This window comes from Salvelinus alpinus, chromosome 23 (genome assembly GCF_045679555.1).
Source record: "Salvelinus alpinus chromosome 23, SLU_Salpinus.1, whole genome shotgun sequence".
Taxonomy (NCBI): domain Eukaryota; kingdom Metazoa; phylum Chordata; class Actinopteri; order Salmoniformes; family Salmonidae; genus Salvelinus; species Salvelinus alpinus.
In genome coordinates this window covers 37,620,855-37,643,299 of record NC_092108.1, presented here as the reverse complement: position 1 = coordinate 37,643,299, position 22,445 = coordinate 37,620,855, and the positions used below count along the sequence as shown (strand labels likewise).

General features: G+C 45.1%; 1 protein-coding gene across 4 annotated transcripts in view; it reads left to right on the top strand.

Annotated features, from left to right (window-relative positions):
• Positions 1-22,445, top strand: part of LOC139550906 (ephrin type-B receptor 1-like) — a 324,253-nt gene that overhangs the window by 26,575 nt on the left and 275,233 nt on the right. The gene's annotated exons all lie outside the window — the stretch shown is intronic.

Sequence of the window (22,445 nt, the reverse complement as noted above, 5' to 3'; positions counted from 1 at the left end):
GCATCAATCTGTGCTGCAGAAGAGGAGGTGGGGGGAGAACTGTTGTAGCTAGCATCAATCTGTGCTGCAGAAGAGGAGGAGTGGAGAACTGTTGTAGCTAGCATCAATCTGTGCTGCAGAAGAGGAGGTGGGGGGAGAACTGTTGTAGCTAGCATCAATCTGTGCTGCAGAAGAGGAGGTGGGGGGAGAACTGTTGTAGCTAGCATCAATCTGTGCTGCAGAAGAGGAGGTGGGGAGAGAACTGCAGAGAGTTCATCATCATAACTCTAGCTGTTTTTTTCTATACTTAGGAGGTGGATCAGCTTTAATATTGAGGATAGATTGTTGCTTCCATCAATGTAATTGTCAGCATCATTTCCAATCCCTGTCACGTTCTGACCTTTATTTCCTTTGTTTTGTCTTTATTTAGTATGGTCAGGGCGTGAGTTGGGGTGGGCAGTCTATGTTTGTATTTCTATGTTTTGCTATTTCTGTGTTTGGCCTGATATGGTTCTCAATCAGAGGCAGCTGTCAATCGTTGTCCCTGATTGGGAACCATATTTAGGTATCCTGTTTTGTGTTGGGTTTTGTGGGTGGTTGTTTTCAGTCTTTGTGTGTCTGCACCAGATAGAACTGTTTCGGTTTCCACTTTGTTGTTTTTTTGTAATTTGAGTTGTTCACTTCATTTAATAATCTGGTTGAGAGAATGCCAAGCGTGTGCAAAGCTGTCATCAAGGCAAAGGGTGGATACTTTGAAGAATCTCAAATATAGAATATATTTTGATTTGTTTAACACTTTTTTGGTTACTACGTGATTCCAAATGTGTTATTTCATAGTTTTAATGTCTTGACTATTATTCTACAACGTAGAAAACAGTAAAAATAAAGAAAATCCCTTGAATGAGTAGGTGTGTCCACACTTTTGACTGGTACTGTATATGAAAGGCTCACAGGAGATTTGCTGGCCTCTTAATTGGGCAGGACGGCTCGGGGTAATGGCTGGAGCGGAATAAGTGGATGGTATCAAATACATCAAACACATGGCTTGATGCCATTCGATTCGCGCCATACCAGCCATTATTATGAGTCGTCCTCCCCTCAAAAGCCTCCACTAAAAAGGCCAGACTATGAAGAGAGATGAGATTGTATAGAGATTGTACTGTATAGAGATTTAGGGGGGATAGTGGGTCAAGTCTGACTTGGCAAGAGGCAAAATGCTCACAACTAGATTTGTGTGACATGCAATGCTATTGGTTGAACCTCACGGGTCAGAGTGAGTTGACACATCCGTTTCAGGAAGCCTATTCGCTACTCTGATTTACACTGACCTGTCCAATCAGTGGGCTTGTAAGGAAGACACTCACAAGTGCACACACACACACCATCCCCAACTCACAGACACACACACCATCCCCTCCACACAGACACACACACCATCCCCTCCACACGGACACACACACCATCCCCTCCACACGGACACACACACCATCCCCTCCACACAGACACACACACCATCCCCTCCACACGGACACACACACCATCCCCTCCACACAGACACACACACCATCCCCTCCACACAGACACACACACCATCCCCTCCACACAGACACACACACCATCCCCTCCACACAGACACACACACCATCCCCTCCACACGGACAAACACACCATCCCCTCCACACAGACACACACACCATCCCCTCCACACGGACACACACACCATCCCCTCCACACAGACACACACACCATCCCCTCCACACGGCACACACCATCCCCTCCGACACACACACCATCCCCTCCACACGGACACACACACCATCCCCTCCACACAGACACACACACCATCCCCTCCACACAGACACACACACCATCCCCTCCACACAGACACACACACCATCCCCTCCACACGGACACACACACCATCCCCTCCACACAGACACACACACACTAGAAGATCCATCAGTATTGTGAGACTGAAACTCCTGTGTCTCTGGTTACGAGTTATAGCTAGCCATCATTGTCATATATAACTTTCCCTCCCCCGCCCTTCATCCCTCCACCGTCCATCCCCGCCAGCCCTCTCTCACACCCGACACATATTTTGCCAAGAGGAAGCCATTATAGCCAATAAAACAATCTGCTTGGCTCGGTGCCCATGTCGCTGTATATAAGTAGGATTTATTGAGCTTCCACCATGTTCCCCCTGCCCTGCGGTCAGCCACCCCACTACACTACCATGTTTCCAGACGCAAAGAGAAACAGAAAGGGGGAGGGAGGGAGGGAGGGAGGGGAGAAAGAAAGGTAGGGCAGCGGGTAGATAGAGAGAGGGAGAGAGACCATTTTGTGCAACCAAGATAACGTTGGCAACATCTTCAAATAAAAATATATTGGAAATATCAAAGAAATGAATGTATTTCTTCAAATGCAGTATTTTTCATTCAATAATCTTCATTATAATACAATCATATAATACACAAATGTTTATTATAGAGGGAGAGAGGAAGGGTAAGAGAAAAACAACTAGTACATGTTGGTTCAGTGAGCCCAGTGACTCTGGGTGGTTCCTCTTTCTCTTGGATCCTCACCCAGCATCCTGTCTGATAAGGGAAGGAAAGGGCGATACCTGAAATGTGTCTCCCGCATTTAACCCTACCCTTCTGTATTCGAGAGGTGCGGAGGGCTGCCTTAATCGACATCAAGGGCAGAACAACAGATTTTTACCTTCTCAGCTCGGGGATTCGATCCAGCAAACTTTCGGGTTACTGGCCCAACGCTCCTACCCGCCAGGCTACCTGCCACCCCCATGATCAACACTGGAGCCATGGAGAGAGAGAGAAAAAAAAAATATTTGAAAGAAAAGGAAGAGAGAGTGAGAGAGAGAGAGAGAGAGAGAGAGAGGACGTCGAGTGTTGGTGTGTGTGTTACGTGCATTTAGTCTCACAGGGAAGAAGAGAGACAGGAGAGAGAAGTGGTTCTCCAGAGATGCTGAAACTGTGCTGTCTCTGCTTAATTAGCCTTTTGTGTAAACAGAACACCCCTCTGATCTCAATTGTCTCTCACACTCAAGTACAGTACACAGGCGCGCGCACGCACACACACACATGCATGCCAACATGCACCCAAACATAAAGCAAAACAACAGCTGATTTAATTAAACATCTCTCTCCCTTTGAGTTTTAAGGTTTGAGAGGTTCTGCTTCTCCACATCTTAGTAAGATTGTAATGATGAGGGACATGACTGACAAAAAGCTATTTGCTTCCCCCTGATCGCCCATAGTCCACTGTCTCCTTACCTTACTCTTTGGGGATTTCAGGTCATGCTGTTAAGCACTTTGTGACAAATGCATTTGTAAGAAGCGCTAGATACAAATTACACTTGATTGACGGATTGATTGCCTGGCTCCTGGCTCCTGGCAACCTGGCTCCTCTGCATTAAGAGACCGGGGATGCTGAGCTGGCCCTCTGGCCCCAGAAAGCAATCAGAGTCCTGGGAGAGAGAGAGAGAGGAAGAGAAGAGAGAGAGAGAGGGGTCGGCCAGAAGGAAATTGAGGGCAGTGATTTAGCAGTAGATGAGGTGATGTCACTATCATTGAAACGCTATTATAGGTGTGTGTGTGTGTGTGTGTGTGTGTGTGTGTGTGTGTGTGTGTGTGTGTGTGTGTGTGTGTGTGTGTGTGTGTGTGTGTGTGTGTGTGTGTGTGTGTGTGTGTGTGTGTGTGTGTGTGTGTGTGTGCACGAGAGAACGGAAGAGAGAGATGAGAGAAGTGTGTGTGTACTGTATGTGTGTGAGAGAAAGAGCCAGAGAGAGAGAGGGAGAGCGGTGTGGGTGTGCGCGCCATCTCGTGTACATGCCTTCCCCCCCGCCTAAGATTAAGAGACCGACGAGAGAAGACGTGTTTTTGCGTGGACTAGAGCAGGTTGTTTTCTCTCACACTCCATTGCTCTCCATCTACAAAGTGGGGTGAGCAGCCTCTGCTTGTCGCTAAGACAGAGGAGAGGGAGTAGTCTGGAATCATGGTACATCCGATGAGACGCATTAGTTAAAGCCTGAACACTGGCATAGACTAGCAGCTCGCAAATCTCTCTGGTCGTTTAGGAGGCCCTGTTCACACACGCTGGCACGCACACATGCTGGCGCGTAGACGCACGCATGCAGGCACTAATCGGCCTAATTAGTGACTGAGGAATAGAAAGACATGTCTGCTTTGCTTCTGGACATCTGAGCATACGTCTGGTCGCCCCTGATGTAGAGATCCCAGCTCTGCCGAGCTCACACACACACACACACACACACACACGCACACGCACACGCGCACGCGCACGCGCACACGCACACACAGACGCACACGCACACACAGACACAGACACAGACACGCACACGCACACGCACACGCACACGCACACGCACACACAGACACACACACACACACACACACACACACACACACACACACACACACACACACACACACACACACACACACACGCACACACATGCGCACAGACACACTGCCAAAGTCAACGTGGTTCACGATGGAATAAAGAGAAACTAGGAGGGAACCTTCTTTCTAAGAAACAGTAGACACACGCACGCACGCACACACACACACACACACACACACACACACACACACACACACACACACACACACACACACACACACACACACACACACACACACACACACACACACACACACACACACACACACACACACACACACACACACACACCCATATCCTTGGTGACCCATTCTATGGAGAATGAATTAGTGCTGGCAGTGGAAGCCTCACTCTCATAAATCACTCTATTATCTAAAGTGATTGGCCGATACAGCGCCTCATTTCCTGTCTCGGACATTAAACCCAGAGCTTCCTGCTCTGCACAATTCTCTGGGTAGTAGCATGTGACAGACCCACTGTGTGTTAGTGTGTGTTTGACTGGCATAGTCAGGAAATCTGCATGTTTGTCCCTGGGGGTAAAGAAAGTTGGCACACAGCACACTCAAAGAAGTCTTCCTCGGTTAGACTTACAGCACTCTCATTGAGGGCTTGACTTTTATTCCCACAATAGCACCCATATTCGTGAATCGTGGCAGCCATTTTGTGCCAAGCTGCCTCACCCCAGTATCATCAGTCACTGTGGTGGAGATGTGGCGAGTTGTGAATGCCAGTATTAACTCTTCTGAGCTGTGTGTTAGTGTTGAGCTGTTAAGTAGAGTTGTGTAGAAACTGTGATGTATACCAGTGGTCTTCAGTCCCTGTCGGTGGGGCATGTTTTTGTTTGAGCCACGTAGTAACACTTTGAGTTGTGTTAGTGCTGGGCTGGAACAAAAGCCTCCACGCCCAGTAGGTTCCCAGGACCAGGATGTGGAGCCGGCTTTCTCATAGTCATGTTTCTGGTGACATCCGGCGCCGACAGAGATGGCCGCCTCGCTTCGCGTTCTCAGGAAACTATGCAGTATTTCGTTTTTTTATGTGTTATTTCTTACACTGTTACCCCAGGAAATCTTAAGTCTTATTACATACAGCCGGGAGGAACTATTGGATATAAGAGCAACGTCAACTTACCAACATTACGACCAGGAATACGACTTTCCCGAAGAGGATCTTTCCCGAAGAACTCAAGTCGTTTTGCTCACCTGACCTAGAATTCCTTACAATCAAATGTTGACCGCATTATCTACTAAGAGAGTTCTCTTCGATTATAATCACAGCCGCATATATTCCCCCCCAAGCAGACACATCGATGGCCCTGAATGAACTTCATTGGACTCTTTGTAAACTGGACACCACATATCCTGAGGCTGCATTCATTGTAGCTGGGGATTTTAACAAGGCTAATCTGAAAACAAGACTCCCTAAATTTTATCAGCATATCGAATGCGCTACCCGGGTGGAAAAAATCATGGACCATTGTTACTCTAACTTCCGCGACACATACAAAGCCCTGCCCCGCTCTCCCTTCGGAAAATCTGACCATGACTCCATTTTGTTGCTCCCAGCCTATAGACAGAAACTAAAACTGGAAACGCACATGCTCAGGTCTGTTCAACGTTGGTCCGACAAATCTGATTCCACACTTCAAGATTGCTTCGATCACGTGGACTGGTATATGTTCCGCATAGCGTCGGAAAAAAACATTGTTGAATACACTTATTCGGTGAGCGAGTTTATTAGCAAGTGCATCGGTGATGTTGTACCCACAGCAACTATTAAAACCTTCCCCAACCAGAAACCGTGGATTGATGGCAGCATTCGTGCAGAACTGAAAGCGCGAATGAACTCTGAACTCTGTTGCTTTTAATCAGGGCAAGGCGACCGGAAACATGACCGAATACAAACAGTGTAGCTATTCCCTCCGCAAGGCAATCAAACAAGCTAAGCATCAGTATAGAGACAAAGTAGAGTCGCAATTCAACGGCTCAGACATGAGAGGCATGTGGCAGGGTCTACAGTCAATCACGGACTACAAAAAAAAAACAGCCCCGTCGCAGACCACGATGTCCTGCTCCCAGACAAACTGAACAACTTCTTTGCTCGCTTTGAGGACAATACAGTCCCAACGACGCGGCCCGCTACCAAAACCTGCGGGCTCTCCTTCACCGCAGCCAACGTGAGTAAAGCATTTAAACGTGTTAACCCTCGCAAGGCTGACAGCCCAGACGGCATCCCTAGCCGCGTCCTCAGAGCATGCGCAGACCAGCTGGCTGGTGTGTTTACGGACATATTCAATTAATCCTTATCCCAGTCTGCTGTTCCCACATGCTTCAAGAGGGCCACCATTGTTCCAGTTCCCAAGAAAGCTAAGGTAACTGAGCTAAATGACTATCGCCCCGTAGCACTCACCTCTGTCATCATGAAGTGCTTTGAGAGACTAGTTAAGGATCATATCACCTCCACCCTACCTGACACCCTAGACCCACTCCAATTTGTTTACCTCCCCAATAGGTCCACAGACGACACAATCGCAATCACACTGCACACTGCCCTAACCCATCTGGACAAGAGGAATACCTATGTAAGAATGCTGTTCATCGACTACAGCTCAGCATTTAACACCATAGTACCCTCCAAACTCGTCATTAAGTTCGAGACCCGGGGTCTCGACCCTGCCCTGTGCAACTGGGTCCTGGACTTCCTGACGGGCCGCTCCCAGGTGGTGAGGGTAGGAAACAACATCTCCACCCCGCTGATCCTCAACACTGGGGCCCCACAAGGGTGTGTTCTCAGCCCTCTCCTGTACTCCCTGTTCACCCATGACTTCAGACGACACTACAGTGGTAGGCTTGATTACCAACAACGACGAGACGGCCTACAGAGGGGAGGTGAGGGCCCTCGGAGTGTGGTGTCAGGAAAATAACCTCACACTCAACGTCAACAAAATAAAGGAGATGATCGTGGACTTCAGGAAATAGCAGAGGGTGCACCCCCCCATCCACATCGACGGAACAGTAGTGGATAATCAAATCAAATCAAATGTATTTATAAAGCCCTTCTTACATCAGCTGATATCTCAAAGTGCTGTACAGAAACCCAGCCTAAAACCCCAAACAGCAAGCAATGCAGGTGTAGAAGCACGGTGGCTATGAAAAACTCCTTAGAAAGGCCAAAACCTAGGAAGAAACCTAGAGAGGAACCAGGCTCTGAGGGGTGGCCAGTCCTCTTCTGGCTGAGCCGGGTGGAGATTATAACAGAACATGGCCACGATGTTCAAATGTTCATAAATGACCAGCATGGTCAAATAATAATAATCACAGTAGTTGTCGAGGGTGCAGCAAGTCAGCACCTCAGGAGTAAATGTCAGTTGGCTTTTCATAGCCGATCATTAAGAGTATCTCTACCGCTCCTGCTGTCTCTGGAGAGTTGAAAACAGCAGGTCTGGGACAGGTGGAAAGTTTTAAGTTCCTCGGGGTACACATCACGGACAAACTGAAATGGTCCACCCACACAGACAGCGTGGTGAAGAAGGTGCAACAGCGCCTCTTCAACCTCAGGAGGCTGAAGAAATTCGTCTTGTCACCAAAAACACTTTTACAGATGCACAATCGAGAGCATCCTGTCGGGCTGTATCACCGCCTGGTACGGCAACTGCTCCGCCCACAACCGTAAGGCTCTCCAGAGGGTAGTGAGGTCTGCACAACGCATCACCGGGGGCAAACTACCTGCTCTCCAGGACACTTACACCACCTGATGTCACAGGAAGGCCATAAAGATCATCAAGGACAACAACCACCCGAGCCCCTGCCTGTTCACCTCGCTATCATCCAGAAGGCGAGGTCAGTACAGGTGCATCAAAGCGGGGACCGAGAGACTGAAAAACAGCCATCACTAACATTGAGTGGCTGCTGCCAACATACTGACTCAATCTCCAGCCACTTTAATAATAAAAAATTGGATGTAATAAATGTTTCACTAGCCACTTTAAACAATGCCACTTTATATATGTTTACATAGCCTACATTACTCATCTCATATGTATATACTGTATTCTATACCATCTACTGCATCTTGCCTATGCCGTTCGGCCATCGCTCATCCATATATATTTTTATGTACATATTCTTATTCATTCCTTTACACTTGTGTGTATAAGGTAGTTGTTGTGAAATTGTTAGTTTACTTGTTAGATATTACTGCATGGTCGGAACTAGAAGCACAAGCATTTCACTACACTCGCATTAACATCTGCTAACCATGTGTATGTGACAAAAGAAAATTGATTTGATTTGACATCACAGTGCCGACGCCAGGGAAGTTGCTTTGGCTCAGAACACCTGTGTCACATCACTGCGACATCTGGGTCGGGGGCCTGTATCAGGTGATGGAACCTACTCAGACAAGCTAGGTGCCCGACACATGCACACGCACTCCCCCACCCCCAGGCAGGCAGGCAGGCAGGCAGGCAGGCAGGCAGGCAGGCAGGCAGACACACACACACACACCCACACACACACACACACACACACACACACACACACACACACACACACACACACACACACACACACACACACACACACACACACACACACACACACACACACACACACACACACACACACATGCACCCCCCACGCCCCGCTGAGGCACAGTGAGAGCAGCTCATGATTAATAGAGCCCATAGAAGTGGGTCATCAACATCTTCTAATTCTGCTAGTGAACATTAACCTGAAATAGTGTGTTTCTTGGATGGATTCTGACTATGGCTGTGTCTTCTGTATGTCATCTCTAGACCCGACGTATGTGGGGGGATGTGGACATTGGAGGAGAATGAGAGTTCTGATTTTAGGGAAGGGAAGGGGGGGTGAGAGGGGAGAAAGAAGGAGGGAGAGAGATGACAGGGGAAAGGGAGACAGAGAAAATGTGCAGCGGGAATGCTAGACAGAGAAGGAGAGATAAAGGAATAGAAAGAGACAGAGAAAGAAAGTAGAGAGAGAGAGAGTGGAAGATAGCGGAAGAGGGATGACTTGACTGGTGTGATGGCAACGACTCAAGTGTGCTAAGTGAGGCAGATTAACGTGTCCTGCTAAAATCTGCCTGCCTCTGTAGCGTGAATTTGTGTGTGTCTCTTTGCCTGGATTCCCTGTGCCCACTGAGGGACTGGTGTTGCCAAGTGATGCCCACAAATCTCTGCCCGTCGCAACAGAGTGACTCAACACCCTGCATCTCACATTTATATAACAGACAGGCTACTTACACAGGCACACGCACACGCACACATGCACGCACGCACACACCCACACACACACACACACACACACACACACACACACACACACACACACACACACACACACACACACACACACACACACACACACACACACACACACACACACACACACACACACACACACACACACACACACACACACACACACACACTCCAGAGAACACCACCCACCACTTGGCATACAACAGAGCAGACTGGCTGTCTCAGAGCTGGCTATGACAAAATCTGCTGTGACAGACATTTGGGAGTAGTGGTGTTACGTGAAAAGAGGTCCCCTCACTACCCACTAGAATAGATTCTGTTGCTCGGAATACTTCAGCTCCCCTTAGGCTGATGTGGCGTAGGTAGAGTAAAGTGTCTCGGGCTAGCTTGCTAGAGTTTTCATCCCTTGTGATTGCTTACATTACAATTACACAATGGATTATGGACTGCGGATATGCCCAACTATTAACTGCCAACTACAGTATATTCCATTAATCCACAAGTGTGTATCATCTCCTTAGACAAACCTGAGGCTACGGCCGAGGACAGGAACAAGTACAAGACGTCCCGCTATGACCTCCGCAGAGTCATCAAACGAGCAAAAGGACAATATAGGAACAATGTGGAATCATACTACACAGGCTCTGACGCCCGTCGCATGTGGCAGGGGCTACAGTCCGTTACAGATTACAAAGGAAGACCCAGCCGTGATGCCTCTCTACCAGATGATCTGAATGCATTTTATGCTTTGACAATAACAACACCGTACCGTACGTGAGGGTCCCCCACCGACCCAGAGGACTGGGTGATCTCGCTCTCCGAGGACCGACATGGGTAAGGTCTTTAATCTGGTCAACACTTGGACGGTATTCCACGGCGTGTTCTCAGAGCACGTGCAGGTCAGCTGGCAGGCATATTCATGGTAATTTTCAACCTCTCCTTGTCCCAGTCTGTTATCCCCACATGTCTCAAGATGACCACCATCATTCCTGTTTACAATAACTCTAAGGCTTCATGCCACTATGACTACCACCCTGTAGCATTCACATTCATTACTTGTTACTTTTATTTCTTATTCTTATCCGTATTTTTTTTTTAAACTGCATTGTTGGTTAGGGGCTCGTAAGTAAGCATTTCACTGTAAGGTCTACGCCTGCTGTATTCGGCGTGTGTGTCTAATACAATTTGATTTGATTTGGTTTGATCTGGAATCATGAAGCGCTTTGAGAGGCTGGTTATGGCACACATCAACTCCATCCTCCCAGACACCCTAGACCCACTCCAATTTGCATACCGCCCCAACAGATCCATAGATGACGCAATCTCAATTGCACTCCACACAGCCCTCACCTACCTAGATAAGAAGAATATCTACGTGAGAATGCTGTTCATTGACTACAGCTCAGCGTTCCACACCATTGTCCCTTCCAAGCTCATCGCCAAGCTAACAAAAGGGCTACATGGACTGAGTTGACCCTTTTGATTCACGTCAAATCAAATCAAATTGTATTGGTCACATGCATGTGATTAGCAGATGTAATTGCGGGTGTAGCGGAATGCTTGTGCTTCTAGCTCCGACAGTGCAGTAATATCTAACAATTTACACAACATATACCCAATACACATTAAGTGACTAAGATACCGTAGAATAGTATAGAATACAGTATATACATATGAGATGAGTAATAAGTAATGAAGATATGTAAAAATTATTAAGTGACTATGATAACGTAGAATAGTATAGAATACAGTATATACATATGAGATGAGTAATGAGTAATGAAGATATGTAAAAATTATTAAGTGACTATGATAACGTAGAATAGTATAGAATAGAGATCGACCGATTATGATTTTTCAACGCCGGTACCGATACCGGTTATTGGAGGACCATAAAAAGCCGATACCGATTAATCGGACGATTTTTATATACATATACATATATATTTGTAATAATGACAATTACAACAATACTGAATGAACACATTTATTTTAACTTAATATAATACATAAATAAAATCTATTTAGTCTCAAATATATAATGAAACATGCTCAATTTGGTTTAAATAATGCCGAAACACAGTGCTGGAGAAGAAAGTAAAAGTGCAATATGTGCCATGTAAAAAAGCGTTTAAGTTCCTTGCTCAGAACATGAGAAGATATGAAAGCTGGTGGTTCAATATGCCCAGTTAAGAAGTTTTAGGTTGCAATTATTATAGGAATTATGACGCGCCGACTATTTCTCTCTCTACCATTTGTATTTCATATATCTTTGACTATTGGATGTTCTAATAGGCACTTTAGTATTGCCAGCCTAATCTCAGGAGTTGATAGGATTGAAGTCATTAACAGCGCTGTGATCCAGCATTGCTAAGAGCTGCTGGCAAACGCAGTAACGTTTGAATGAATGCTTACGAGCCTCCTGCCGCCTACCACCGCTCAGTCAGACTGCTCTATCAAATATCAAATCATAGACTTAATTATAATATAATAAACACAGAAATACGAGCCTTTGGTCGTTAATATGGTCGAATCCGGAAACTATCATTTCGAAAGCAAAACGTTTCTTCTTTCAGTGAAATACGGAACCGTTCCGTATTTTATCGAACGGGTGGCAACCCTAAGTCTAAATATTGCTGTTACATTGCACAACCTTCAATGTTATGTCATAATTATGTAAAATTCTGGCAAATTAGTTCGCAACGAGCCAACAACAAAATTTCCCTAGTTAATATTGCTTGCTAGCAGGTTTAAAAATATAGACTTCTGTGTATTGATTTTAAGAAAGGCATTGATGTTTATGGTTAGGGACATTCGCGCAACGATTGTGCTTTTTTCGCGAATGCGCTTTTGTTAAATCATCCCCCGTTTGATGAAGTAGGATTGAATGATAAATTAACAGGCACCGCATTGATTATATGCAATGCAGGACAAGCTAGTTAACCCAGTAATATCATCAACCATGTGTAGTTAACTAGTGATTATGTGAAGATTGATTGTTTTTTATAAGATACGTTTAATGCTAGCTAGCAACTTACCTTGGCTCCTTGCTGCACTCGCGTAACAGGTAGTCAGCATGCCACGCAGTTTCCTCGTGGAGTGCAATGTACTCGGCCATAATCGGCGTCCAAAAATGCAGATTACCGATTGTTATGAAAACTTGAAATCGGCCCTAATTAATCATCCATGCCGATTAATCAGTCGACCTCTAGTATAGAATACAGTATATACATATGAGATGAGTAATGCCAGATATGTAAACCTTATTAAAGTGACTAGTGTTCCATTCCTTAAAGTGGCCAGTGAATCCTAGTCTATGCCTATAGGCAGCAGCCTCTAATGTGCTAGTGATGGTTGTTTACCAGTCTGATGGCCTTGAGATAGAAGCTGTTGTTCAGTCTCTCGGTCCCAGCTTTGATGCACCTCTACTGACAGATGCTGTGCTCTCCTCTCTCTCTCATAGATGCTTGTAAGTAATGGCCACTGTTCTCAGGTGAGTGTGTGTACCGTAGGTGGAACAGATTGTGCTCAGGTGGACCTTCAGGCTGAATGGGTTTAGTCTAGGCCAGGTGGTGGGGTGGCAATGGAGGGGAGGAGGATTACTACCAAACCACTGTTTATGTCTCTGTAATGCCTGTTTATGTCTCTTTACCGTTAGTCCAAGGAGTCAGACAGACACACACACAGACAGATAGACACACACAGACACACACTCAGACAGACATCTGATCCGTTAAGGGGCAGTAATCATTCAGCATGAGGCCGGATTTCATTCTGGAGATGGTGTGAAATTATTCGTACCTCCAACTGTCTGTTAACCTACAGTGTGTGCATGTGACATGCGTGTGTGTTTGCAGAACGTTTCAGAAGTCAGTATGAAGCACTAATGGCTAACATCAAGTGGATGGTGTTAGCTATTAGCACTTTCAACGCTACCATACAGTGGATGTACCACGTGGGCATGACAGTCCCATAGAGCCTACCTTACTTAGACCACTCTAACACATACACACGCACACTTAAACGCTCTCTTCTGCTCCGTTGAATAGAGTGTTAGAGTGCAGTGGGTATTTAGTGAGTCAGAGAGTGTCAGTCCCAGGTTTAATCCACTGGTTCCTGTTGGCGTGAAATACAGATGAAAGACATGGATTAGCTAGGCAAGGTGAACATGGCAGGAGGGAGGGCCGGGGAAAAGAGCACACGGAATGCAGGAAGAAAGGGAGGATGGAAGATAGTATATCTGCAGGGTTCCACCCATCTTGGAAGAGAATGCAGATGAGAAAAGTGGTTGTATCCCATATGGCACCCTATTCCCTACATTGTGCACTACTTTTGCCCAGAGCCCTATGGGCTAAAGTAGTGCACTTAATAGGGGAAAGGGTGCAATGTGAGACACTGCCTCCATCTTTTGTACAGAGCTAAATCCTCTTATTGATTCGCTAGATGAAACACTGTCTTTATCTCTTCATTAATCAGACTTTTCCGAAGAATCAGTCTTGGAGCGATCTGTTCAAAACCAGGCCAGTTCAGTGATGGTCCAAATTACTTCCATAAAAGGGAAATAGATAAAGGATTCACTGATATAATTGGTATTAATGAAAATACCAATGATAGGAATGGTGCCATTAATTAACGGTGCATTGGGTTTTCTTATGGCTTGGAGAGATACAAAAATATCTTTCTCTACCTACAACCTGATACCCTGTTCTCTATAGAACATGGTGCTAACGCTAGGTAATGCTAGCCCGCCCAGCAGATAGCGATCAGACACCAGCTATCTACAGCCAGACAGATATCTGGCTGCATTTAATGCACTGCTAAAATGCACACGCTCAATCAATAAACAATTACTCTCTCTCTCTCTCTCTCTCTCTCTCTCTCTCTCTCTCTCTCTCTCTCTCTCTCTCTCTCTCTCTCTCTCTCTCTCTCTCTCTCTCTCTCTCTCTCTCTCTCTCTCTCTCTCTCTCTCTCTCTCTCTCTCTCTCTCTCTCTCTCTCTCTCTCTCTCTCTCTCTCTCTCTCTCTCTCTCTTGTGTAGATAAGCTGATGTTCTTTTACCCTCTACTAACACATGATATGTTTGTTTTTACAACAAACCAGTTTCATATCAGATGGGAGACAGACAGGCAGACAGACAGAAAGACTGACGGGCAGGCAGACAGACAGAAAGACTGACGGGCAGGCAGAGGCAGGCAAGCAGGCAGACAGACAGACCTAAACAGGGCCTTGGAACTTAACTATAGTACACTAAAACCAAACCTCTTGCCCTCAATCAAAAGCCACTTCTCAGAAAAACCAACCATTTTAATAACAGCTCTTTCAAAGTGGTCTATCACATTAACATCTCCTTCCAGAGCTGTGCGCTTTCCTATCAAAACAAAATTAGCCTAGTGCATCAATGGAATTCAGCTTCCCCAAAACATACGCCAAGAAAAAAGAAAAGACCTCTAAAATAATTAATCTTTAGTCTCTCTGTGTTTTCAAAATGATCCTTACATTCGCAAGAGTCTGAATGTATCTCAATGGAGAAAGCATCCAAGTGAGCGAAACAGCGCCCCTCTGTATCTGAATGTGTAGCCCATCTATCTGATGCTGTCTGGTCAAAAATAGTATAACATTGTTGCCTCCCGAAGCATTGAATGCAAGGATTTGGCCTCCCTTAATAAATAAAGTATAAAATAATATCCGATCAACATTGAGCTAAACTGAGTGTGCTCAACTGTGAATGTTCCTGGTGCACCAAAAACAAGTGTCAAGGGAAGCCAGTTTGGATTTGGCTTCACACCAATCACATCAAAAGCCAAACGTCATTGACCCAAAAAACTTGAATTGTTGCATTTCGTGGTGTTGTTGTCCTCAAGTGGCTTGCTAGCTAGAAAAAATGTGCCTTTTCCTAAATGTGCCATGGAGGGAGATAGGGATTTGGACTTGTGGGTACTTAATTCTCCGTACTGGCCAATGATTATAAAGGCGATTCTGATCCAACCATAAATTCATGCATTGTGCCCCTACATTGTGGCCCTGGCCTGAGAGGATGGAAGTTTAGTATGTAGCTAGATGTAGTAGGCTAATGTTAATAACTAGCTGTCTTATTGTTGCCCATGAAAGGAAGTTAGGCTAGCGAACAAGCATTTTAGCCAGGTAGCCTAGGACAACAATAACTTAAAAGCGTGTACTGTATGACAGAGTAATAGACCATTTTGTCAACATGAAAGAGAGAAGGATGGCATTGGGTGAGTCAACATGTTTCTTTTCTACTTGCTCGAACGCACGCACACACAGAGAAATCAGAAACATGGACAGCCACATCATATTATCTTACGTTGATTGGACTAAGTTGTTTTTGGTATCTTTTAGTTGTCACTGTATTCGACTAAGCATGGATGATTTGATGATGTTGACATTTTGAAGTTGAAATGATGCTAGAATAGTGGAGACAGCTTTTGTTTTCTTTGCGACTTGTGGTAACTCTCCATGGTTCTAAATCAATAGCTGTTTAGTAGCCCGAAAATGTCGTACACATTAATGTGCTGGACCATGCTGTAGGTCATGTAAATGTTTGTTACATGCAATATGTTTTGTGGACTTCACCGGATTTGTGACGAAACAACATTACCAGCACCACCACCCACATGATGAACACAATGTTCTTTTGGATGGATGTAATTCAGCCATTTCAAATGCAAAACACACACACAACAAGCAGGCAATATCCTGTGGATGTGCTTTCATTTCGAGGCGATTTCATTTGTCAAGATTTGAACAGAAATATAATTACCTTGATAGCATCGTCTTCTTGCATCTACCCATGTCGCAAAGCCTGCCTTTAATATATCTACTGAGTGAGATCTTCTCCCAGGGGTGTTAAAATGTGCTTGTGTGTGTGAGTGTGCGTGCAAGGGCGTGCACGTGGGTGTGTGTGTGCAGCTTGAGTGTTACCGAGGAAGATACAGCGTGACTGTTGCATGCGTTTGATGCTCATCATGCCTGTCTGCTGATATGTTGTTACAATCGTAGCATTTAGCTTTTAACCTGGAATGAGTTAGCTGATGTGAGGTGGATGCAGGTAGCGGTTGGCATGATGATGAGGGCATAAGTTGGTTTGTGCATTCTGACTTTAGTTCTGGAGTTTCCTGTGCTCCTGGTCTGTTTGTCTGTCCACAAGACAGAGTGCTGGCATTTGTCCACGGTGAAGTCAAGAGGAAAATTCTTTCAACCCTCTGTTCAATCCAGTTGTATTTAGGAAACATCCTGCAATATGAATGGAGAGATGAAGAGACTGACTGGCAGACGAAGCGCAGGAGGAAGACATATGTGCGCGGGTCAGCTGTTTGTTCACCCGCAGCTGCCCAAAATTGCTAATAACCAATCCACAAACGCCTAACTATATGTGATAAAGTCAAAATCTCAGGCCTGCACCCGACCCTAACCCGCAAATATCGAAATGCGCTGTAGGCTACAGTCAGAGATAGCTGAACGATTTTTTGACAGGGGATGCAGTTTTTTTTGTTGTTGCCTAATTTAGATATGTTTCTGCTTATAATTTTCAACATTCTAGTAGGTTATTTGTTATTCAACTTGTCTATAATTAGATACATGCAGCTTCTCTTCTGTCGTTATACTGTATGTTGCCATAGAAGACTATTTAATAAACCTGTGCTCACCAGAATAATGTCATGAATGATAGAATGAATGCTTCAATCTAATTGACATCATTAAAGTTCTCTCTGTCTATCTGCTTATTTCACGGAGCAAAGACATTTAGGCACCGGGGAGAAAATGCAATAACTCAACAATGTGTGCAAAATCAGTTTGAACGGTTGTAAGGAAATAAAAAGCTGTGAAAACATGTTTCTGATAGGATTTCAGTTCGGCTTGGATGCATATTTTATGTGGTTGAAATACTAACTGCTCATTCGCATTCACATTCTCTCAATCATTTCTCCCCACCTGTCCCCGAGTCAAAATGTACATTTGGTGTATCATTTTACTGCAAGAAGTGCTTAATTCTGCAGGAGTTAATATTAAGACTACGTGAGAGGTTACAGACCTACAGTCAGTTTCCATTAACCAGCTGAACAGTAGGCTACAGTTATCTTGATGTGCCATAGGCCTATTTGAAGTCCCCGTCTTGTGACTGTGGAGTTCATATAGCGCATCACACATAACGTAGCCGGCACTACTATCATCCTCTTTTACCATTTCACCAAATCTTTCCAAAACATTACTTTTCTGGGCCTCACTTCTATTTATTTTCAACTCGCCATTTCACAGCTTTTGTTTATTGAATTAAACGACATTGTCCTTTTTGCCTCAGTGGATCGAAGTTTTTCTGGCGATTGGTGTGTAGGCTATTTGGCACACGTAAAGTTAGGCCCTAAAGCTTAGGCTTACGTACTACTGCCAGATAGCCTAACAATTATGAAAGAAAAACCTCCATGTAGCCTATAGATATGAATTACACAATAATGATACATTTATGGATTTGTTTATGCATTGTTTTGTCTTTATTACATAAGACCGCCACCAATCCGCCCTTCATCCACACAATATTTCATGACCCTAAACTCGCCCTCCCTGCGGATATAACCATGGGGACTGTGCTTTATGAGTCAACCCGCACATCACTAACGTATGATCAAAAGTCTATTTGGAGATTCGCAAGTGTGTCTGTCTCTGACTGTCTGTGTGTGTGTGTGTGTGTGTGTGTGTGTGTGTGTGTGTGTGTGTGTGTGTGTGTGTGTGTGTGTGTGTGTGTGTGTGTGTGTGTGTGTGTGTGTGTGTGTGTGTGTGTGTGAGTGTGTAGACTAATCCATGCCAGCAAAGAGGACAGCATCAGTCATGGCTGGGGGAATTTCCTTGTGTTAAGTATTCTGTTACCGGGCAGATTTACCTGGTACTGTACAAATCATACCTAGTATTGACTGCATAAACATAAACTCCCTTTGTTCTCTAACGCAGTGCTTATACAGGGAAGTTCTTCCCCCAGTATTTACAACACATGTCAAGATAGGCATCACAGGCATCATAGATTTTCATGGACATGAGAGCCCATCTTGAAATAATGTACACAATGTCTGCAAGCCTTACAATTCATTTCTCTGGTTAAAACCCGCAGCCATTCCATGATACCTTCCAATGAATGTAACGATGAGAAGAATGTTGTCTGCGTCCCAAATGTCAACCTATTCCTTATATAGTGCACTGCCGTTGAACAGAGCCCAATGGGAACTGGTCAGAAGTAGTGCACTCTATAGGGAGTAGGACGCCATTTTAGACAGACCCTTGTATTTTTCATCTGTGCTTACGTTACACATTATAAGGTATTATGTAGCATATGCTGTAAGAATGTAAAATGCAGCATGGTCAACAGTATATTAGTAATTGAGCAATATACTGACATTTTTATAGGAGAGACCATAAAAGGCCCAGTTACCCAAGAAGCATAATAAACTTCGTATGCTTAGATTTTTCTACATTCTTTGTAATAGGGAACATGCTTCGAGTTTCCCTCTTAGTTTTTACGATGGCGAGTGCCACTGGCACTGACATACAGTACCAATCTAATGCATCTATGTGCTCTTTGACTAAGAGAGCGTCTCTTACATGGCCAAGCACGCATGGGCGCACAGCAGGCAGGCAGGCAGGCAGGCAGGCAGGCAGGCAGGCACGCACGCACGCACGCACGCACGCACGCACGCGCGTGCGCGCACACACACACACACACACACACACACACACACACACACACACACACACACACACACACACACACACACACACACACACACACACACACACACACACACACACACACACACACACACACACACACACACACACACACTGGCTAGCCCAGATCCCACTTTTCCCCCGGCTTTCCCGTTCACCCCTATGGCCATAGCTCTGTCACCACCAATCCCATCCTCACCCACGCCATCCCAGTTGCTCTCCTCTTGCTGCCAAGTGTATGTCAGGGCCTAGAGAGGCCCAGCGTAGCTATGAGTTACGACTAGCCAGCCTCCAGACCCATCCATCAGCCCTTCATTAAAACCCAAATCACTTTTTTCACTCACAGTCTCCTCTCTCTCTCCTTCTCCCCAGCCCAACAAGTGCCACGTCTCACAATGCTACCGCCCGCACAATTCATTAGACAGAAGCCTGTTGTTAAGAGAGTGCTGCTGTCTGTCTGTAGCCCTGCTCAGATTTGAATAAGCCTTTTATTAATGGTAGATTTAGCTTTCCTAGGAGGGGAGGGGCTCATTAGAAGGGCTGCGTTTCCTATTGTGGATGAAGAAGAGCAAGGCAGACAGTGGGTATAGGCAATTAGGCATACACCTGAAGAAAGAGACAGAGGGAGAGGATGGCAGAGATAGAGGAAGGGAGAGAAGGCAGAAAAAGACTGACCAAGAGAGGAGGAGGCAGAGAAGGACTGAGGACCAAGAGAGGAGAGGAGGCAGAGAAATGAAGAGAGAAATGTAGAGAGAGAAGGAGAGAGACACGGGTTGTCAGCGCTGTCTGTTGAATTAAGCTCTTTAATGGCGTTTTCCTGTTCCTTTGTGTTGCCGCTATCTGGCTAGCCGGGTTTTTCACCAAGTACAATGGGACACAAAGAGACGCGGCCACTGCTCTTGCCGGCTCTGTCTTGTAAGTCATTTCAATCGCCGTCTGCAGATTGGAGCTGAGGCGGCACAACTGGAATGTTCAACGGAGCCCTGGCCCCATTCTCCGCAGTGGGAAATTATGTCTCCATTGTGGCTCAAAGGCAGACAATAGCTTAAAATGAACACGGCACAATGTAAAGGCCAATACCTCAGCTAAATTGCCCAATATACCCTTGTGTGTTATACAACACTCTCTCTGTTAGTCTACTCTTAAAACTATTCTTCCAAAAGACTCCCTAGTCATTTATTTCTCGATTAAAGCGGCGAAAGCTGTAATTGTCTTAGCGCTGGAGTGACTCTGTAGCCGTATGATTGCTGTAAACGAATGGGGACTGCCTTTATGCCGTCGATAAGCTCGATAAGCCCGTATTGTATTGATTTCTGGAACAATGCACGGTAGCTCACAGCCAATTGCTTTTCTAGTGCGGTTGTTACTGTATACAATCCTACTTGCAGACTACTTGGGGGTCATCAGGTCAATCGAGTGAATAGTGTTTATTCAGGCACTTTATTTATGGGCACTATGGATTTATATTACGCAGGTTTATATTGCTTTTTGGTTAAAGGTCAAGGAAGACTAACAGTCAGTGTTTCAGGCTTTTAATTCAAGTGGTCTTAACTCATACTCTGCCTCAGACCCATTCTTCGCCAATTCTGAAACATTTCCCATCAGTTTTGCCCAGTTCATCACTGCACTGAGTAGTTATTTTGTTATTGGCTACGGAGACCTTTTTATTTCTCCAGTTGGCTTCACTCATTCCATGAAATATGACATATGACCTTTTCCTCTGGTAAGTGTAATGTGTACCACAGGGACAGCAGCAGGAATGTAGGAGTCGTGTTGACTTGTGAGAGGAGTAGGAGGCAGGCGGGGTCACTGTTATTCTTTCTTTGAGTTTGACTTACAGTACCAGTCAAATGTTTGGGCACACCTACTCATTCAAGGGTTTTTCTTACATTTGTACTATTTTCTACATTGTAGAATAATAGTAAATACATCAAAACTATGAAATAACACATATGAAATCATGTGGAAACCTAAGAAGTGTTAAACATAAATTTGAGATTCTTCAAAGTAGCCACCATTTGCATTGATGACAGCTTTGCACACTCTTGGCATTCTATCAACCAGCTTCATGAGGATGCTTTTCCAACAGTCTTGAAGGAGTTCCCACATATGCTGAGCACTTGTTGGCTGCTTTTCTTTCACTCTGCCGTCCAACTCATCCCAAACCATCTCAATTGGGTTGAGGTCAGGTGATTGTGGAGGCCAGGTCATCTGATGCAGCACTACATCACTCTGATAGTCCCACTAAGCGCAAACCAGATGGGATTGTGTATCTCTGCAGAATGCTGTGGGAGCCATACCAGTTAAGTGTGTCTTGAATTCTAAATAAATCACTGACAGTGTCACCAGCAAACCACCCCCACACCATCACACCTCCTCCTCCATGCTTCCCGGTGGGAACCACACATGCGGAGATCATCCGTTCACCTTCTCTGCGTCTCACAAAGACAAGGCGGTTGGAACCAAACCTCTCAAATTTGGACTCATCAGACCAAAGAACAGATTTCCACCAGTCTAATGTACATTGCTCGTGTTTCTTGGCCCAAGCAACTCTCTTCTTCTTAGTGGTGTACTTCAGTAGTGGTTTCTGCAGCAGAGGTAACTCTGGGTCTTCCTTTACTGTGGTGGTCCTCATGAGAACCAGTTTCATCATAGCACTTGATACATTCTTTTTCACAACAGAACTGATTGGCTCAAATGCATTAAGAAGGAAGGAAATTCCACAGATTGACTTTTAACAAGGCACACCTGTTAATTGAAATGCATTCCAGGTGACTACCTCATGAAACTGGTTGGGAGAATGCCATTACTGTGCAAAGCTGTCACCAAGGCAAAGGGTGGCTAATTTGTTTAACACTTTTTTGAATACTACGTGATTCCATATGTGTTATTTCATAGTTTTTATGTCTTCACTATTATTCTACAATGTAGAAAAAAGTAAAAATAAAGAATGATCAGGTGTGTCCAAACTTTTGCTTGGTACTGTAGCTAATAACCCCCCCCCCCCAATAGACACA